The sequence below is a fragment of the Urocitellus parryii genome, chromosome 3, assembly GCF_045843805.1.
Source record: "Urocitellus parryii isolate mUroPar1 chromosome 3, mUroPar1.hap1, whole genome shotgun sequence".
NCBI lineage: Eukaryota > Metazoa > Chordata > Mammalia > Rodentia > Sciuridae > Urocitellus > Urocitellus parryii.
This window is the reverse complement of record NC_135533.1, coordinates 143,582,937-143,602,854: the sequence shown is the minus strand read 5'-3', so window position 1 is coordinate 143,602,854 and position 19,918 is coordinate 143,582,937. Positions and strand designations below refer to the sequence as shown.

The following is a 19,918-nucleotide window of genomic DNA, read 5'->3' as shown; positions in this document are numbered from 1 at the left end:
CAAAAGTCTTAAGATTACAGACAAAATCACCTTCAAAGACATGTCAAATCTTTTTTTATTGCACTAGATATATTGTATCAAATATAACAGAAAATAAAAAAAGGTTTAAAATATCTTTGTTGCACATGGGTAGCTAGTGGAGATATTATCTCAAAACTATACTTCAAATTCTTTGACAAAATACTACTGGATTTCTAAATAAGTAAATTCAAATAAACAGCATTCTCCAAATCCAATTCAATAATCTTTATTTATAACATGACTTTTGATGTAGAAAGTACTGATGAACACTATGAGGATTCAAAAATGTATGGAGATACAAAGATTTTGAACATTGTATTAAAGAAAAAAAATCCACCAAAATATCCACCAAAAGGAGAAGGGCTAAATAATGCATGAGGAAGTTAAAAAATAATGAGGTTGAGACTGGGGATGTAACTTAGTAGTAGAGTGTTCACCTAGCATACAGGAGGCCCTGAGTTCAATCACCTAAAAACCAAAATAATAATAATGATGCCAAAGGGGTGTGTGTGTGTGTGTGTGTGTGTGTGTGTGTATGTAAAACTCTAATTGCAAAGACCCACATGTAACAATATTGATTTTTTTGGTCTATTTGTTTGTTTGGTTGGGTTTTTTTTTAATTCTTTCTTTCTTTATTTTTTAGTCATACATGACAGCAGAATGAATTTTGACATATAATACATACATGGAATGTACATACATCAATCATATTGTCAATTCTATTCTGCTGCCCTTCCTATCCTCCTTACTCCTCCCCTCCTCTCCCATCCTTTCTATCTAATCTAATGTGACACTTCTTTTTTTTTTCTCATTACAACATCATATATGTACTCTGTATAATAATGAGGTTCTCCTTCCATCTTCCGTGCAACTCCCCTTCTCCCTCTTTTTCCCTCCCACCTCTCTTCCCTATTTAGTGGTAGTCTTCTTCTCATGCTCTTCTTCCCTACCCCATTTTGAGTCACCCCCCTTATATCAGAGAAGACATTCGGCATTTGTTTTTTAGGGATTGGCTAACTTCACTTAGCATAATCTGCTCTAATGCCATCCATTTGCCTGCAAATTCCATGATCTTGTTATTTTTTAGTGCTGAGTAATATTCCATTGTGTATAAATGCCACATTTTTTAATCCATTCATCTATTGAAGGGCATCTAGGTTGGTTCCACATTCTAGCTATTGTGGATTGTGCTGCTATAAACATTGATGTGGCTGTGTCCCTGTAGTATGCTCTTTTTAGGTCTTTTGGGTATAGTCAAGAAGGGGAATAGCTGGGTCAAATGGTGGTTCCATTCCCAGCTTTCCAAGGGATCTCCATACTGCTTTCCAAATTGGCTGCACCAATTTGCAGTCCCACCAGCAATGTATGAGTGTACCTTCCCCACCCCCATCCTCGCCAGCACTTATTGTTGTTTGACTTCATAATGGCTGCCATTCTTATTAGAGTGAGATGGTATCTTAGAGTAGTTTTAATTTGCATTTCTCTGATTGCTAGAGATGGTGAGCATTTTTTCATGTATTTGTTGATTGATTGTATATCCTCTTCTGAGAAGTTTCTGTTCAAGTCCTTGGCCCATTTGTTGATTGGGTTATTTGCTTTTTTGTTGTTTAACTTTTTGAGTTCTTTGTATACTCTAGAGATTAGAGCTCTATCTGATGTTTGAGGGGTAAAAATTTGTTCCCAGGATGTAGGCTCCCTATTCACCTCACATATTATTTCTCTTGCTGAGAAAAAAACTTTTTAGTTTGAATTTGTCCCATTTGTTGATTCTTGGTTTTAACTCTTGTGCTATAAGTGTCTTATTAAGAAATGTGGGGCCTGCCCCCACGTGATGAAGATTAGGGCCAACTTTATCTTCTATTAGACGCAGAGTCTCTGGTCTGATTCCTAGCCCCTTGATCCATTTTGAGTTGACTTTTGTGCATGGTGAGAGAAAGGGATTCAATTTCATTTTGTTGCATATGAATTTCCAGTTCTCCCAGCACCATTTGTTGAAGATGCTATCCTTTCTCCATTGCATAGTTTTAGCACCTTTGTCTAATATAAGGTAGTTATAATTTTGTGGATTTGTCTCTGTGTCCTCTATTTTGTACCATTGGTCTACCAGCCTGTTTTGGTGCCAGTACCATGCTGTTTTTGTTACTATTGCTCTATAGTATAGTTTAAAATCTGGAATTGCGATACCACCAATTTTACTCTTCCTGCTTAGAATTACTTTAGCTATTCTGGGTCTCTTATTTTTCCAGATGAATTTCATGATTGCTTTTTCTATTTCTGCAAGGAATGTCATTGGGACTTTGATGGGAATTGCATTGAATCTGTAAAGTGCTTTTGGTAATATGGCCATCTTAATAATATTAATTCTACCAATCTATGAGCAAGGTAAATCCTTCCATTTTCTAAGGTCTTCTTCTATTTCTTTCTTCAGGGTTCTGTAGTTTTCATTGTATAGATCTTTCACCTTTTTTGTTAGGTTGATTCCCAGGTTTTTTTTTTTTTTTGAGGATATTGTGAATGGAATAGTTGTCCTCATTTCCATTTCAGAGAATTTGTTGCTGATATACAGGATTGCCTTTGATTTATTGGTATTAATTTTATATCCTGCCACTTTGCTGAATTCATTTACTAGTTCTAGAAGTTTCTTGGTTGAATTTTTTGGGTCTGCTAGGTATAAGATCATGTCATCGGCAAATAGTGCTAGTTTAAGTTCTTCTTTTCCTATATTTATGCCTTTAATTTCTTTCGTCTAATTGCTCTGGCTGTTTGTTTGTCTGGTTGGTTGGTTTTTAAAGACAATACTACATGCTGGTTGTGGTGGCGTACACCTGCAATCCCAGTTTCTCAGGAGGCTGAGGCAGGAGAATCTCGAGTTCAAAGCCAGATTAAGCAACTTATGGAGGCCCCAAGGAACTCAGCAAGCCCCTGTCTCTAAATGAAATACAAAAAAGGGCTGGGAATGTGACTCAGTGTTTACGTGCCCCAGGGTTCAATCCCTGGTACAAAAACAAAACAAAACAAAACCCACACACACAATTCTATATATCTTGCATAGAGTATCTTTAGCCTTTGTGACTAAACAAGCTGAGCTGGGATGTACATGCCTGGAAGAGGCCAACTATGGCAGAAAGACAATGGCATAGGCTTTGAATAGTACTGAATGTACCCGAAATCTCTCTTCACAAGGCCTCCTGAGGCAAGTTTTAGAGATCACTTAACAATTTTTAGTAATAAATTTTTATTTCCATTTATTTAGAACAGTCACTCTTGGGACTTTATTTTAGCCCTAACCATTTCCAATCCATAATAGCTTTAAGGAGAAAAAACAACAATAACCACATAAATATAATAGCTGAGCATGGTGGTGCACACCTGTAATTCCAGTGATTCAGGAAATGGAGGCAGCAGGATCACAAGTTTGAGGCCAGTCTGGACAACTTACTTAGTAAGACCCTGTCTCAAAATAAAAAAATATAAAGGGCTGGCAATGTAGTTTAGTGGTACAGTGCCCCTGGGTTGGATCCCCAGTATCAGAAAAAAAGAAAAAAATATCCTACACTGTTTTGTTTTAGTTAAACAACTAAAACTAAAAACCAAAATCTGCAGCAATGTTATAATAGTTTCTAGAACCTAATGAGTATTGAGCTTTAAGAACATGGCCTGGTGCTACAGTGTAGCTCAGTGGTAGAGCACTTGTCTAGCATGTAATACATTCTGGGTTCAATTCCTCCCCCCCCCCCCCCACACACACACACACACTCACAGAGACTTTAATCGCGGTGTATAAAAATAAACAAAATCGACCAAAGAAGCAAAACCTTAATATAAGAAACACAAATCTGAGCAGCAAAATAAGCAATTTAAGGGAAATTCACTATTTTTCAAAAGAAAACTGACTATATTGTTATAGCATTTGTCAGAAGTAAATTCATGAAATTAAGGTAAAAGTAATTTATGTTTTATTCCTTTTGCTTTTTCAAATTTTCTCCAATCAATACATTATGCTTTTGTTAGATGCTATTTCAGAAAGAAAAGAAAGCAAACATCAGTCTTTCCTGAATGCTCTAGAAAGCTATGGCTCAGGAGTTCATGGAAAGCCTGCTAATGGAGGAACAACATTTACCAATAGTTCTAATGTGCCAAAAACTTTGCTAAGAAGCTTCTATTCACTACAGTCCTTCATCTGGAAAACCACAGTCGTCTAGGTTAAGTAAGGAAGATTACTGTCCCCATTTTACAGATAAGAAAATAGTTGGTCTGGAACAAACAAATGGCCAAGGTCACTTCACTCAGTGCCCATATTCTGAACCATACCACTCATGTTTCCCACACAGGCCTGGTAAGAATCACTTGAGGACATACCCTCCAACCCCCCACCCCCACCCCCACCCCCACTCCACCCCACCACCAGAGGGCCTGGGAATCTGCATATGTAAAGGGCATTCCAATAATTCTTATCAGGTACAACTTGGGAAATGCTTCCCACCTACCGCTGCCACCCTAACTTTTTATTTAGAATTCAGTCTAGCCAGACGTGGCAGTAGACACCTGTAATCCCAGCAACTTCTGGGGGCTGAGTCTGGAAGATCACAAGTTTGACGCTACCATTAGCAACTTATTGAAGCCTTAACCAATCTAGCAAGAACCTGTCTCAAAATACAAAAAATAAAAATAAAAAGGGCGGGGGATGTGGCTCAGTGATATAGCCCCTGGGTTCAACCCCTAATTTAAAAAAAAGTAGGGAAAAAGAGGAAGTCTGTTACTACATATAAATTGGCCCTCATTGCTAAAATGAGCTATTTAAATACCAGATCATGCATTCTCAAAGACAAAACTAAGGCAATCTAATGATTGAAGCTACGTTTGGGTTTCCATAGAGAGAAGCAACCACTTCATAACAAGAAGCAGGAAATAAAGCTTTTGTATGATGCTGCCAAAGTTCCTTGATTTCTACAGTCTTGACAATTGCTCTTCTTTTCCCCTAATCATGAATTTAAAGGTGAGGAAGGGAGCAGGACAATGTGTTCAGTGACTGTCCTACTTGGTTGCTCTCATTTTTTTTTTTTAAAGTGGAAGAAAAGGAGTCATGGAATTTCACATCCCTAAATAAGATCTTTCCTAGTAGAAACAGGTTATCACTTATTTGCATTGGTAGTTCATATACCTATACGTAGGGGAGATGGTGATGCCCAGGGTCACGTGGAGGGTGTACATCTCTCAAAGCACTCAAGATCAAGCCTGGAATTTTCTTTTGCAGTACTGAACTCCGAACTCAGGGACACTCTACCTTTTTTTCAGAGACAGGGTCTTGTTAAGTTGCTCCTGATGGCCTTGAACTTGCAATTCTCCATTTCAGCACTCCAAGTAGCTGAGATTACAAGTGTGTACCACCATGCCTGGCTAAATTCATATATATTTTAAAACCTCTGCATGCCAAACAAAACCTATCTGTGGATTAAATTTAGCATTCCAACTACTGCTCACAATCCCTATGGGCTCTAATATTTCATACCTCAACATCTTTCCCCACAAATATATACATTTATTATATAAAATATATATTTATATTTCACAGGAAGGGGAACAATGTCCAATTTAAAAAATGATGATAAATGAGTTGGCATCTATCAGTTAAGTTCTTTAAAAAATGAGACTCCAGAACTGGAAATAATCTAGTGATTAAAAGAAAACAAAAACAGGTAAACTTAAGGAATTTACTTGCATTTCCATTTCCAATACTAATCTCAGTATGCATATATCATACATTGAACCCCTAGTGGACAGAACTCGGAGCTGTGGTTCACAACCTTTCTTCTCTTTCAACAAATCTCAGAGATACATCACACTCTGGTTCCCTAAAGCACAGATGCTCAGGCAGGAGAAGGGGCCCTGTAGCAGGTGTTAAGAACTGCTGATTTAGAACATAAGGACAGTATGGTGGCCCAAGCTGTGTTTGTTCTCGTGCCAACTGCTCACCAGATGAACTATAAACACATTCCATTTATATGGATGACGTGTAATAAGGCAATATGCAGGATTCCAAGCTTGAGTTTTTTCAGGCTGTCACCTCATAGGCTCTGCTAGTGTCCCTACCCCAAGCTTGAGCAGAAATACTTCTTTCCTTAGTTTAACAAGCCATAGAGATGACAGGCCATGAAATGGTAGAACATGGTAAAGTGTTAAAGTTGAACATTTTAAAGACCAAGAATTCTAATTGCAGGTGTAAAAAAATTTTTTTTAATTTTTTACTTAATCAAATCACTAAGCACAGAGGAAAGCTATAGTTGCTTTGATATTAAGAAAAACTAGATCAACACAGGAGTTGCTCTACAAGGGGGATGCATTAGGAGGACAGGACCTACACTTCATCTGGGTGACCCTAACACCTTTCCATTTGTGAAAGCAACTCTAAAGCAAGAGTTAAGGAACTAATCAATTTTATTTTATTTTATTTTATTTATTTATTTTTAAAGAGAGAGGGAGAGAGAGAGAGAATTTTAATATTTATTTTTTAGTATTTGGCAGACACAACATCTTTGTTTGTATGTGGTGCTGAGGATCGAACCCAGGCCGCACGCATGCCAGGTGAGCACACTACCGCTTGAGCCACATCCCCAGCCCACTGATCGATTTTAATGTTAAAAAGAAATAAGTCCTAACAAACAGATTCTAGGATGCCCCTGAAAAAGGGTTCTATGATGCTCCTGAAATGCCTTTTCAAATGGAAATATATATGAAAAAATTTATATTCACTAAAAAATTATATAAAGTATAACCCTAGTTCTTATTTTAAAATATGCATATATATGCTTTATATATATGTATATACACTGATATTCATATATGTAAGAAAGGGAGAGAGGAGGGACAGGTTCAAAATTTTAACAGTGGATTAACAGGAATTATGGCTAATTATCTTTCTCTCTGTTTAAGGTATGGGGATTGAACCCTGGAACTCTTGCATGCTAGGCAAACATTCTACCACTGAGCTACATCCCCCAGCACTTATGGTTGATTTTTTTTTTAATTCCCAAGTATGTACAATAAATAGCAATTGCCTTTGAAAGGGGCAGGGATGAGCAACATACATACGATCATGGGAAAATACTTAAAAATACTACATTAGGAAATAAAGAAGGATATAAAATTAAAATAGAATATTTCTACTATTTTTAAAATTATACATAAAGCAAAATTGACATTTTTAAAAAACTGTATGGGGGCTGGGGCTGTAGCTCAGTGGTAGAACACTTGCCTAGCACATGTGAGGCACTGGGTTCGCTCCCCAGCACCACATTAAAAACAGAGAACTAAATAAAAAAATAAAGTTTAAAAAAAATTTGTATGGCATTTCCAAGTCAAATTATTTGCCAGTGAAGAGTCTAATAGGCAAAGCTAAGCCATGCTTCTGGGGAAGAAGTTAGATGAAAATATGTAGTTTTGCTTTTCTCTTGTTGATAGATGAATCTCAACTTATCCATGCTGAGAACAGATGGCAAAAGAAATTGGCCCAAAATGCAGCTATGGAAGTACAAATATGGTGGTCAGCAGGAAATGCCTTATTCTTAATTTTAACCTTTTCCTAGAAACAGTGCCTGGAGTGTTACACAGAAAAAATGGGTGAGCAGGTGTAGGAGGATTTTATTTTTGGCAAAGGCTGAGTAAAAGGGAGAAAACTGAATTTGATTAAAGAAGCCTATTTAATTCTAAAAAAGTAGGATGGGAATACCTTGAATAATCTAATATTTCAGAAAATTTTTATATTTTTGGAAAGGCTATTAGAAATAAGTATACAAAATATAAAAATATAATAAAGAACTTTTTATTTTAGCATCAAATATCTTCTTAGAACTCAAAAGTCCAAAATAAACATGCTATTCTTATAATATGCCCAAACAAAGAAGGCAATGATCATTTCTGGGGAAGTAGCTTGTTACTATTATTTTACACAACCTCTCCTGTTTTGGTTTCACAGATTTCCAGAGCAGTACCGTCATGCTCTTCCAAGAACACAAGCATGCTAATAGAAACTCAAGAGTTTGCTTCTGAGGAAACTCAGAAGGACCTATCTTGCTTCCCTTTATCAAAGACACGTGTTACTGCTACCCACACAAAGCCAATGAAGTAAGACAGACCCTACCCAATCTCCTAACATGTTTTTACCTTATAAGCTTTATATTTTAGTATTCTCAGATGAATTCATTTTTCTAGTCTTCACAGAATCAAGCATCTTTGCAGCGTCCCTCAAATGGACAAGACTCTGTCTCATACGAAAGATAATCTAATTTTTTAAAATAAGCTGCTGGCAAGACACAGCCTCAATTTTTATTCTCTACTCACAACCTGCTCTGACTTATGATGCAGTACTTCTGGCCACACACCATACCACCCTGTGCTCTCCTGGTTATTAAGTCTTTCAGTGAGAGGGCTAGATCAACTCTTCAGGACAACATGGGTAACTCAGCAAATTAGAACCAAATACTAAGAGTGTCTTGATCTACATGAAGGGCCAATTTGTCTCCCCTAAGCAAGTGTTGGACTCTATGTCAGATATCCACCAGAATGTGAATGACAGCAAAATCATCTCCTCAATTCAAAATGTGCAGGTGACTTGGTCATTGGTTACCTTGCTTCCTATTTTATGGATGAAATCATCAGTTTTATTTGGGTAAGGGTTTATTTTCTACATCTTAAGAGACCTGAAGAGCTGTATCTACCTTTCTGCGTAGGTACATCAAGTAGCTAGCCCTTGCACACCCTTCCTGACCTGCCTTATTAGTGTTTACAAAGAATCCAAGTTTTCTTGCTTACAAGGTAATAGATGCTTACTGTAAAAAGAAAGGTCCCCAGTGTGTGAAGGGGATCAGGCTCATCATCAGGTCAGAAGGGGTGGCTTGACACTATCACCTCTACCCAAACATGCAGGGTGGAGTGTGTTCAGTGTCCGCCAGGGCGCAGATAAGGGAGTATGGGTGGCCTTATTTCTGCTATCTCAGAAGATGGCTCAAAACATGGACATCTTCTCCAGGTTACCAATTTGAATAGTCTTTTAATAGTAGAAAACTAGAGAATGGCTTAGGAAAGAGGGCTAAGCAGGTATCCCCATGAAGAGAACTCTAGAGATTCCTTGTCTGTCAAAAAAACTATTCATAGTAGCTGGGCAGATAAAAATGAATCTCTTGCTTTAGTAAATAGAAATTTCTAGGCAAGGGGTAAGAGTGAAAGGTGCTAATTTAGCATGTTTAGTTGCACCCCAATGTACCTGTAAAGCAGTAGATACATCATGGATGATCATAATACATTAATTTAAATTTTTTAAAACGCTACACTCAGTGACATAAGAAAGATTTCATTGCTAAGAATTTCATCATACCTATTTAGTAATGTAGACTAACAGATGCAATGCTGCTTGGTGTGTTTAAAGGAAAAATTCTAATCAACCGTATGTCGCTCATTTGTGTTTCTCTTCCTCTTTTTTTGAGTCTTTAAAACAAAGACTGCTGGGATGCAGCTCAGTGGCAGGGTTACAACCTACCATGCATTAGGCCCTGTGTTCAAGCCCTACTACCACAGAAAACACACACACACACCAAAAAAAAAAAAAAAAAAAGGACAAAATGACCAATAACTAGCTACCTCTCAGAAATGTGAATAAATAAGGTACATGCCTACCTTGACCATTTACTTTCATATTTTGGTGCTTTCATTCAATTTAACAAGTATTCAATAAAACTACCACATTGCATAATAAGAGGGCTCAGGAGCACATGCAGTTTTGGGGATATTGAGACCTTTTCCCATTCGGAAGCCTTTTGGCTTTTATTTTACAGAATGCCTAGTTCTTAAAATATATCAGGATAGTTTCAATATCATCTGGAGGTAGAAAAATGATCAATAAATACAAGCTCTCTAGGGATGGGGGTGTAGCTCACTTGCCACATGTGAGGCCCTAGCATCAATCCCTAGCATCAAAATAATAATAATAATAATAACAACAACAACCAAAATTATAATGATTACGATAATAAAGTTACATACATAAGATATCTGTATTGTTTAAGTCACATTAGGTAGCTCAAAATACAAAACATGAGGGGCTGGGGCTATAGCTCAGTGGTAGAGCGCCTGTCTCGAATGAGTGAGGCACTGAGTTTGATCCTCAGCGCCACATAAAAATAAAGATAATGTGTCCATCTGCAACTAAAAATATTTTTAAATAAATAAATAACATGGGCTGGGCCCAGGAGCACACTCCTATAAGCCTAACAACTTGAGATGCTAAGGCAGGAGGATCACAAGTTTGAGACCAGCCACACCAACTGAGTGAGGCCCCAAGCAACTCAGTGAGACCTTGTCTCAAAATAAAAAATAAAAAGGTCTGGGGGCTGAGGATGTGGCTCAAGCGGTAGCGCGCTCGCAGCCAGGGTTCAATCCTCAGCACCACATACAAACAAAGATGTTGTGTCCCCCGATAACTAAAAAATATTGAAATTCTCTCTCTCTCTCTTTAAAAAAAAAAAAAAAGAAAGAAAGAAAAAAGAAAAATTTGAAATGCTAATTAGCCATTGTTCCTAGCTAACTAGCCTTGTGCTTTAATCCTTCCATCTTTTAAAAAATAAATAAATAAATAAGAAGGTCTGGGGATGTGGCTTAGTGGTTAAGCTCCCCTGGTTTGATCTCTGGTACCAAAAATAAATAAAAATAAAAACATGAAGAAAAATAATCCAAAATAAGATCATTAGCCATCAGCATTAAACCTTCCCTAAGGATAGAAGTACTGGAACAGAAACATCCAAAAGAAACTTACCATAGTAGGGGAACAGATTACCATCTTTGAATATTACATTACTTAGGAAAGAAAAAGCTTGTAAATATAAAAAGCTTGTGTGTGAGTGTGTGTGTGTGTGTCTGTGTGTGTGTGTGTATATCTATATCTATATATCTATCTATCTAGATTATATATATCGAGGGTGGGTTGAGTGCTTACCTAGCTTGCATTTGCATGAGACCATGGGTTCAATTCCCAGCACTGCAAAAAAATTTTAATTTACACACACATATATATATCTACATATGTTTGTATATTTATATATGTATATATTTATATACACACACATATTTTTCCAAGTTATACATTTTGGAATCATGCTGTGAAATACGAACTGGACAGAGAAAGAGAGAAAACACACCAAGAAAACTTAACATCCTAGAATCAAATCACTAAGAATCAGAAATCTAGGGCTGGAGGTATAGGTCAGTGGTAGAACATTTGCCCTGGATTTGATCTGCACTCAAAAAAAATTTTTTTTAATATTTTTTTAGTTGTAGATGGACACAATGCCTTTATTTATTTATTTTTTATGTGGTTCTGAGGGTGGAACCCAGCGCCGGTGCTAGAGGAATGCTGTACCACTGGCCACAACATCAGTCCCTCAAAATTTTTTTAATCAAAAAAAGGAAACCAAAAATCTTTCTTCTTGCTAGAGAAATTTAATTATCAGCCAGTCTTTCCTTAACATCCAAGAGCACAATTTGACGAATAAGAAATAAGAAGCTGGAGAGCCACACTCTCCCTTTTGCCCAAGTTTTGAGGTCTCCTGTCTTCTACTTTGCTCCAATCTTTTTCTATGCTTTTATTTCTTTTTTTTCAAACTGTAATTTTTTTTTAAAGAGAGAGTGAGAGAGTAGAGAGAGAGAGAATATTTTTAATATTTATTTTTTAGTTATCGGCAGATACAACATCTTTGTTTTATATGTGGTGCTGAGGATCGAGCCAGGCTGCACGCATGCCAGGTGAGCGCGCTACCGCTTGAGCCACATCCCCAGCCCTTATTTCTTTAAGAAACTGAGTTTCTTTTTTTTTAATTTTTTTTAGTTGTTGATGGACATCTATTTTATTTATTTGTACGTGGTGCTGAGAATCGAACCCAGTGCCTCACGCATGCTGGGCAAGCTCTCTACCACTGAGCCACAATCCCAGCCCCAGAAACTGAGTTTCTTTAAGAACACTGCTTTCGGGCTGGGGATGTGGCTCAAGCGGTAGCGCGCTCGCCTGGCATGCGTGCGGCCCGGGTTCGATCCTCAGCACCACATACCAACAAAGATGTTGTGTCTGCCGAGAACTAAAAAATAAATATTAAAAAAATTCTCTCTCTCTCCTCTCTCACTCTCTCTTAAAAAAAAAAAAAAAAAAAAAAAAAACACTGCTTTCAGGTTTTGTTTTGTTTTTGTTTTTGGTGGCAGAGGTGCAAGGGATTGAACTCAGGGACCCTTGACCACAGAGCAGCATCCCCAGCCCTATTTTGTATTTTATTTAGAGACAGGTTCTTTTTTTTTTGAGAGAATTTTAATATTTATTTTTCAGTTTTCGTCAGACACAACATCTTTGTTGGTATGTGGTGCTGAGGATCGAACCCGGGCCGCACGCATGCCAGGCGAGCACGCTACCGCTTGAGCCACATCCCCAGCCCTAGAGACAGGTTCTTACTAGGTTGCTCAGGGCCTTGCTTTTGCTGAGGCTGGTTTTGAAGTCTGGATCCTCCTACCTCAGCCTCCTGAGCCACTGGGATTACAGGCATGCACCATTGCGCACAGCAAGAACACTGCTTTTCTTTTCTGCAATCTAAAAGCTTTGTGCAATCTTACACTGAATCTTCTAAAACCACAGGTTTTTGAAGAGAAAAAAAGCTCTATTTCTTATGTTTTACAATACTAAATTGATTTGATCAAAAAGCTGGGTTTTTCCTCACCATATCATAAGAACACAATTTCATCTCTTTTTTGGAGGTAAAGAATTGGGCCACAGAATGAAAAATCACAGTCAGGTGCAGTGGCACACACCTGTAATCTAAGCAGCTGGGAAAGCTGGACAGGAGGATGACAAGTTCAGGGCCAGTCTAAATAATTGAGCAAGAACCCCCAGCAAATTAGTGAAACCCTCAGCAACTTAGCAAGATCCTGTCTCAAAAATAAATAAATAAATAAATAAATAAATAAATGGCTGGGGCTCAGCAGTACAGCACTCCTGAGTTCAATCCCAGTAACAAAAGAAAAAAGAAAGTGGTAGTGTGCTTGCCTGGCATGCGTGGGGCTCTGGGTTCAATCTCAGCACCACATACAAATAAAGATGTTGTGTCTGCCAAATACTAAAAAATAAATATTAAAAAATTCTCTCTCTCTCTCTTAAAAAAAAAAAAAAAGAGCACTGACCAGAACTATATCGTATGTGCGTGCGCACATATGACAACATCGATGTTCAGTTTGAATGTTTGTTTTTACATAAATTGGAGTATGGGTGAATTTAGTTTAGAAAGTAAGAGAAAAATGACCATCTACATAACCTATCAAAGAAAGGAAAGCAGAGGTTTCTTAGGAAAATTTTCATGTCTATTTTCTAACATTTCAAACCCTAGGCAGAAATAATCCAGGTATAAATACAAATTGGAGAAGTGGGCTTTAAAGCAGTGCAAACATTAACATCACATCGCCTTCCTCATGGCTTTTAAAGACATTTCTAAAGGATGGGAAAAGAAGGTCAGGATGGAGAGAACAACAAGCAGTCCAAACCAGTCCTGTGTAAAGAAGAACTTTGTGTGGGTCATTATAACATAATGCAGAAAGCCTCATTGGGATTTAGCCATAAAATAACACTTAGACACTTAACAAAAATCTCCCTGCTCTACTTATGCCTCTGCAAATATAGGAAGCAAAGAAGAACAGTTTTTAAAAAATGATTTATAAATTATACTCCATGTATGTATAATATGTCAAAATATACTCTACTGTCATGTATATCTAAAAAGAAAAAAAAACTATTAATTTTAGTCAGGTGTGATGGTACACACTGGTGGTCCCAGATACCCAGTAAGCCAAGGTAGGAGGATCACTGCTTGCCTGAGCAACACAATAAAACCTGGTCTCTTTAACAAAATGAGATCCTGGGCTACGGCACACACCTGTAATCCCAGCGGCTGAGGCAGGAGGATCAAAGGTTTAAAGGCAGCCTCAGCAAAAGCCAGGTGCTAAGCAACTTGGGGATGTGGCTTAGTGGTTGAGTGATCCCTGAGTTTAATCCCTGGTACCTCCCACCCCACCCCAAAAAAAGAAAAAAATTAATGAATGAATAAATAAATAAATATAAATAAAAAGGGCTGGAGATGTAATTCAGCAGTAGGGCACCCCTAGGTTTAATCCCAGTGTCAAAAAAAGAAAAAAAGAAAAACATATAATTTAATAGCCATGAAGGAGACTATGTGTTGGTTATCTCAAATCCTAACTCAATTTCAAACATCATATACCTTAAAAATTTGAGCTTTGTACAAATAAAAATTAGTTTCAACCCAGATGTGGTGGCACACCCTGTAATCCCAGTAACTTGGGATGCTGAGGCAGGAGGACTGCAAGTTCAAAGCCAGCCTCAGCAACTTAGCTGACTCTGTCTCAAAATAAAAAGGGATAGGGATGTGGCTCAGTGGTTAAGCACCCCTGGGTTCAATCCCTGGTACCATTAAAAAAAAAAAAAAAAAGAAAGAAAAAGAAAACTAGTTTCAAAACAAAGATGAATAGCTGCCCTACAGATAAAATGTTCACCTATATTTAAATAAACATAAGATGAAGGATTTGGGGACTGCGGATATAGCTCAGTTGGTAGAGTGCTTGCCTAGCATGCACAAGGCCCTGGGTTCAATCCCCAGTACCACCAAAAAAAAAAAAAAAAGGAAGAAGAGGGATTTGCCAAATAAAATTTTGAAAAATAAATGTGTCATTCCATTTCATCATATGGAAAAAGATTAATCATATTATGTAGACATCATAGAATGTTCAAGTAGAGGATTTAAAATTTGCCAAAATGAAATGTAGTAAGTAAAAGGAATCTTATTTTTAAGGATTCTTAGATTGTAAACAGAATTCTAAAAAGAGGTGCCTTTTAGGGGATGGATAGTCACTTGCTTCATCACTGACCTTTCTACCATTAAATAGGGAGTGACAATTTCATGATCCTGAGTAGTATGTATGTCCCTCAAACCTGTGAACACCACTTAAGTTCACAGCCTCTGATAGTCTATGTCTATTATGTCACAGATATGCTCACCTACAATTTGATTAAGAAATCAGGAGGCCGTGTGTCGATGTAGTCCTGTAATCCCAGGAATTTGGGAGGCTGAGGCAGGAGGATAGCCAGTTCAAAGCCAGCCTCAGCAACAACGAGGCACTAAGCAATTCAGTGAGGCCTTGTCTCTAAATAAAATACAAATAGAAGGATCAGGGCTAGGGATGTGGATCAGTGGTTGAATATTCCCGAGTTCAATCCTTGGTTATCCCCACCCCAAAAAAAGAAACCAGGAGAAGGCTACTCTAATTCCAAAGAACATGGGATGATTGCTAAAACTAAAAGAGGCATTACAAATGACACAAAATTACATTAAAATAGAAATGAACACTAAATAATGTTATAACTATGTGCTTTCCAAAAGCTAAATGACAAGAAATCTGACCCCAGTCCCAATACTTCTCTCACTAGGTCATTTCCTTCTCTTATTCAAGATGGTAACATACAAATATTGCCATGACATATTCAAATATTTTGGATATAGCTTACTAGCTTAAGTTTTTCCAGCCTTACTGAGCTAGGGGTATAGTAACACATTAAATGAGTATCTCCAAGATCAGAATAAATATGTATTACATTTTTACCATGTATAAATCTCTCTTCAAATTACAGCAAAACTAATATTTTTTAAGATAAAAGAAAAAAACCCCACAGTTATTTGTACTTGAAAACTGGCAGAAGAGACTTCTACATGACACTGTGTTGGATATTCTACATCAGTGCTTCACACACTATGCTAAAGAATCAAGTTTTTTATTTGTCTTATTTCCTTTCAATCTACTGTAGAATAATATTTTTATAAAATGCAAACATAATCAATCATTTTTTAAAAAGTGAAAAATAGGACATAAAAAATATAAGTCTTAAGTTTTATTATTAGGCTGCACAGATAGCAAACTTTGAAGTTTCTAAGTATTTCCTCTCCATCTTTTTATATATCTTGTCACCAGAGTAACAAATGGTTCCCAGTACATGGATCACACTTTGAGAAGCTCTGCTCTACGTAACCTATTGAATTTTCCAGAGAAATTTTAAAAGCCACCAACTTCTCAGTATCGACCATGATAGACCAAAGGAACTCAGTATCTTCTGAACAAAAAGCTGGATTAAGTGATCTCAAGACATTTTCAACTCTACAAGTTCTATGTATAAAAGCTTAAGATGTGATATGACTGGAAAGTAAAACCCACATTCCTAATGGCACCCATTCTCTTCACACAAATAGAGTAAGAGGAAAACTTACTTAAAAAAAAAAAGAAAGAAAGAAAGAATGGGAAAAATAAGCTCAGAGAAGAGGAATCAAAATTTAACTGAGAAGCAAATACTGTCACTGAAGAAATATAGCCAAGTAAGAAATACCATTAGTAATCAGACATGGTGGCCTGTGCCTATAGGCCTAACTACTTGGGAGGTTTAGGCAGGAGGAGCATCTCTGCCCCAGGAAGACCAACCTAGATAATACAACGACTCCATCTCAAAAGAAGAAAAAATGAACACCAATTACCACGGTAGTTATTTGGGAGCATTCAGGATGGGGATGTAATTTTCTTATATATTAATCTCTGAAAATTGGACATTAAGTCCATGTGATTTTTAAAAAAATGGTTAAATAAATTTTTAGACATTCTTAACCAGGCATGGTAGTTCATGCCTGTAATCCCAGCTACTAGTTAGGCTGAGACAGGAGGATCCCAAGTTCAAAGCCAACCTCAGCACCTTGGTGAGGCTCTAAGCAACTCAGCAAGACCCTGTCTCAAAATAAAAATTTTAAACAATGGTTGGTGACTTAGCTCATTGGTAAAGCTGTCCTAGGTTCAATTCACAGTACCAAAAACAATACAAAACATTCTTTACCAAAGTAGAGACCTATGTAACAAAGATAAAAAGATTAAACACTGCAGGGTGCAGGGAGCCTGCCTGTAATCCTAGTGACTCAGGAGGGAGGCTGAGGCACAAGGATCATAAGTTCAAGGCCAGCAATGTAAGAAGACCTGTCTCAAAATAAAAATAAAATAAAATAAAAAGGGCTAGGGGCATAGCTGAATGACAGAGCACTTCAGGAATCAAACCCAGTACCAAAACCCAAAAACAAACAAACAAAACAACAAAACATTAAATAGTATTCAAAGACTCCCAGATTCACTGTTTTAGAACCCTATCATATTACTTGTCACTTACAAAATGCTGGCATATGGTATGGATGGCATCATTATAAGTCTAGGCCTCCAACTCAATAAACACCTACTAAAATCTATTTTATTTTTTAACTGCAAAGCCTCAGTGTTCTCTTCTCTAAAAGATAATTCCTATACTATCTATTTCACAAGATTATTTTTAGAGGAACAAAATGAGGCAGTCAGTTAAACAAAATATGGCTCATACATAAATAAAATGCCAGGTCCCACCCTAGAATCACTGAACCAAACTAAAATTTAACAAGAACCTCAGGTGGTATGCACATGCTGCTACAGGGCCCAAAGAAAATTAAGAGAAAGGAATGTACACAAGTGCAACAATAGTTTTTTCTTGACTTATGAACTAGAAATGATTTCTGCTTGCTTGTTTTGTTTACTTATTTTTTTATTTATTCATTCATTTATTGTGGTACTGGGGTGAGAGCCCCTTGGGTGCTTTTACCACTGAGCTACCTTCCCAGCCCTTTTATTTTTTATTTTTGAGATAGTCTCACTTAGTTGTTTAGGCCTTGCTAAGTTGCTGAGGCTGGCTTTGAACTTGTGATCCTCCTGCCTCAGCCTCCCAAACTTCTGGGATTACAGGTGTGTACCACCTGGGTGAGCACCACCACACCCAGCCCAAGAATAATGTTCTGAGGGGCAACTCTCAATAAGGAAATACCTTGACATTTTATGCCCAATATATGAAAGAATAAAAGAGAGAAGAAGCCTATATAAAAAAGAATGTATAAGAGAAAATTATAAAAATCATAAGAATTGTTTCAATGCAATTTGGAGAAATTACATTTAGTCTCTTCTGTTCCTAGCAAAATAACCAACAATATTATTCCTGTTGAACTCAAGATCAAGACAAATATCTACTTTTATTCAACTATATGTAAATAAAAATAAGGATCTCTTTTTTCCAGGTTTTAAAGAACTTTAGGGATATTATCTATTTATCCATGATGATACATGATTTTAGAATGCACCATGCCAACAAAACTTGAGAAGTCCAATATCTGAACTATAATGAGCATTTAATAGCAAAACTTGTATCTCACAGACATTTTTTTTTTCATTTTTAAATGCCACGTGCCAGTCGCTGTTGAGTATGTTACCTCATATATTTCCTTTAAGTCTTCTCATTGATAGAGAAGAGCTGGGCTAAAAGAGCTGGGCTAAAAGCTGGCTAGATGTGTTGCCACCTAGGCCTGGGCTCCCTCTCTATATCTGTATATATCTGCCAGAGGCGCAGCATTTTGGAGTACCAGGTTGTCACTGACTCAGCACACTATCCTTCTGAGTCCCAGAGGGCACAATAATCTGTATGACCCCACGTGTTAAGATGCATTCCACACCATCTCTAGCAGTCAGGGAAATGCAAATCAAAACCACCCTAAGATACCATCTCACTCCAGTAAGATTGGCAGCCATTATGAAGTCAAACAACAACAAGTGCTGGCAAGGATGTGGGGAAAAGGGTACTCTTGTACATTGCTGGTGGGACTGCAAACTGGTGCAGCCAATTTGGAAAGCAGTATGGAGATTCCTGGGAAAGCTGGGAATGGAACCACCATTTGACCCAGCTATTGCCCTTCTCGGACTATTCCCTGAAGACCTTAAAAGAGTGTACTACAGGGATACTGCCACATCGATGTTCATAGCAGCACAATTCACAATTGCTAGACTGTGGAACCAACCCAGATGCCCTTCAATAGATGAATGGATAAAAAAAAATGTGGCATTTATACACCATGGAGTATTAGGCAGCACTAAAAAATGACAAAAGCATGGAATTTGCAGGGAAATGGATGGCACTAGAGCAGATTATGCTTAGTGAAGCTGGCCAATCCCTAAAAAACAAATACCAAATGTCTTCTTTGATATAATGAGAGCAACTAAGAACAGAGCAGGGAGGAAGAACAGGAAGAAAAGATTAACATTAAACAGAGACATGAGGTGGGAGGGAAAGGGAGAGAAAAGGGAAATTGCATGGGAATGGAGGGAGACCCTCATTGTTATACAAAATTACATATAAGAGGTTGTGAGGGGAATGGGATAATAAATAAGGAGGGAAATGAATTACAGTAGATGGGGTAGAGAGAGAAGATGGGAGGGGAGGGAAGGGGGGATAGTAGAGGATAGGAAAGATAGCAGAATACAACAGTTACTAATATGGCATTATGTAAAAATGTGGATGTGTAACCGATGTGATTCTGCAATATGTATTTGGGGTAAAAATGGGAGTTCATAACCCACTTGAATCTAATGTATGAAATATGATATGTCAAGAGCTTTGTAATGTTTTGAACAACCAATAAAAAAAAAGATGCATTCCAAAAATGATAGGCAAAGCAAAGAACCATGTAATACAGCATTTTATACATATTTAAAAACTAATGTTGGGCTGGGGGTATAGCTTAGTTGGTAGAGTGCTTACCTTGCATGCACAAGGCCTTGGCTTCAGTCCCCAGCATCACAAAAAAAAAAAAAAAAAAACACTAATGTTGTATCAAATATGTTAAATACTTATTTAACATATAAGTGCCTAACTCCAGAAGCAAGAAGGGTGACTTTTTTAGCACTGACATAATTGCTTGGAGAAAGAGGAGAT

General features: G+C 37.3%; 1 protein-coding gene and 1 non-coding gene across 4 annotated transcripts in view; one reads left to right on the top strand and one right to left on the bottom strand.

Annotated features, from left to right (window-relative positions):
* Hectd4 (HECT domain E3 ubiquitin protein ligase 4) overlaps positions 1 to 19,918 on the bottom strand; it is a 178,055-nt gene that overhangs the window by 139,956 nt on the left and 18,181 nt on the right. The window lies entirely within an intron of this gene.
* Positions 14,649 to 14,719, top strand: Trnaa-agc (transfer RNA alanine (anticodon AGC)). The gene has a single exon. It is a non-coding gene; the product is annotated as a tRNA-Ala (tRNA).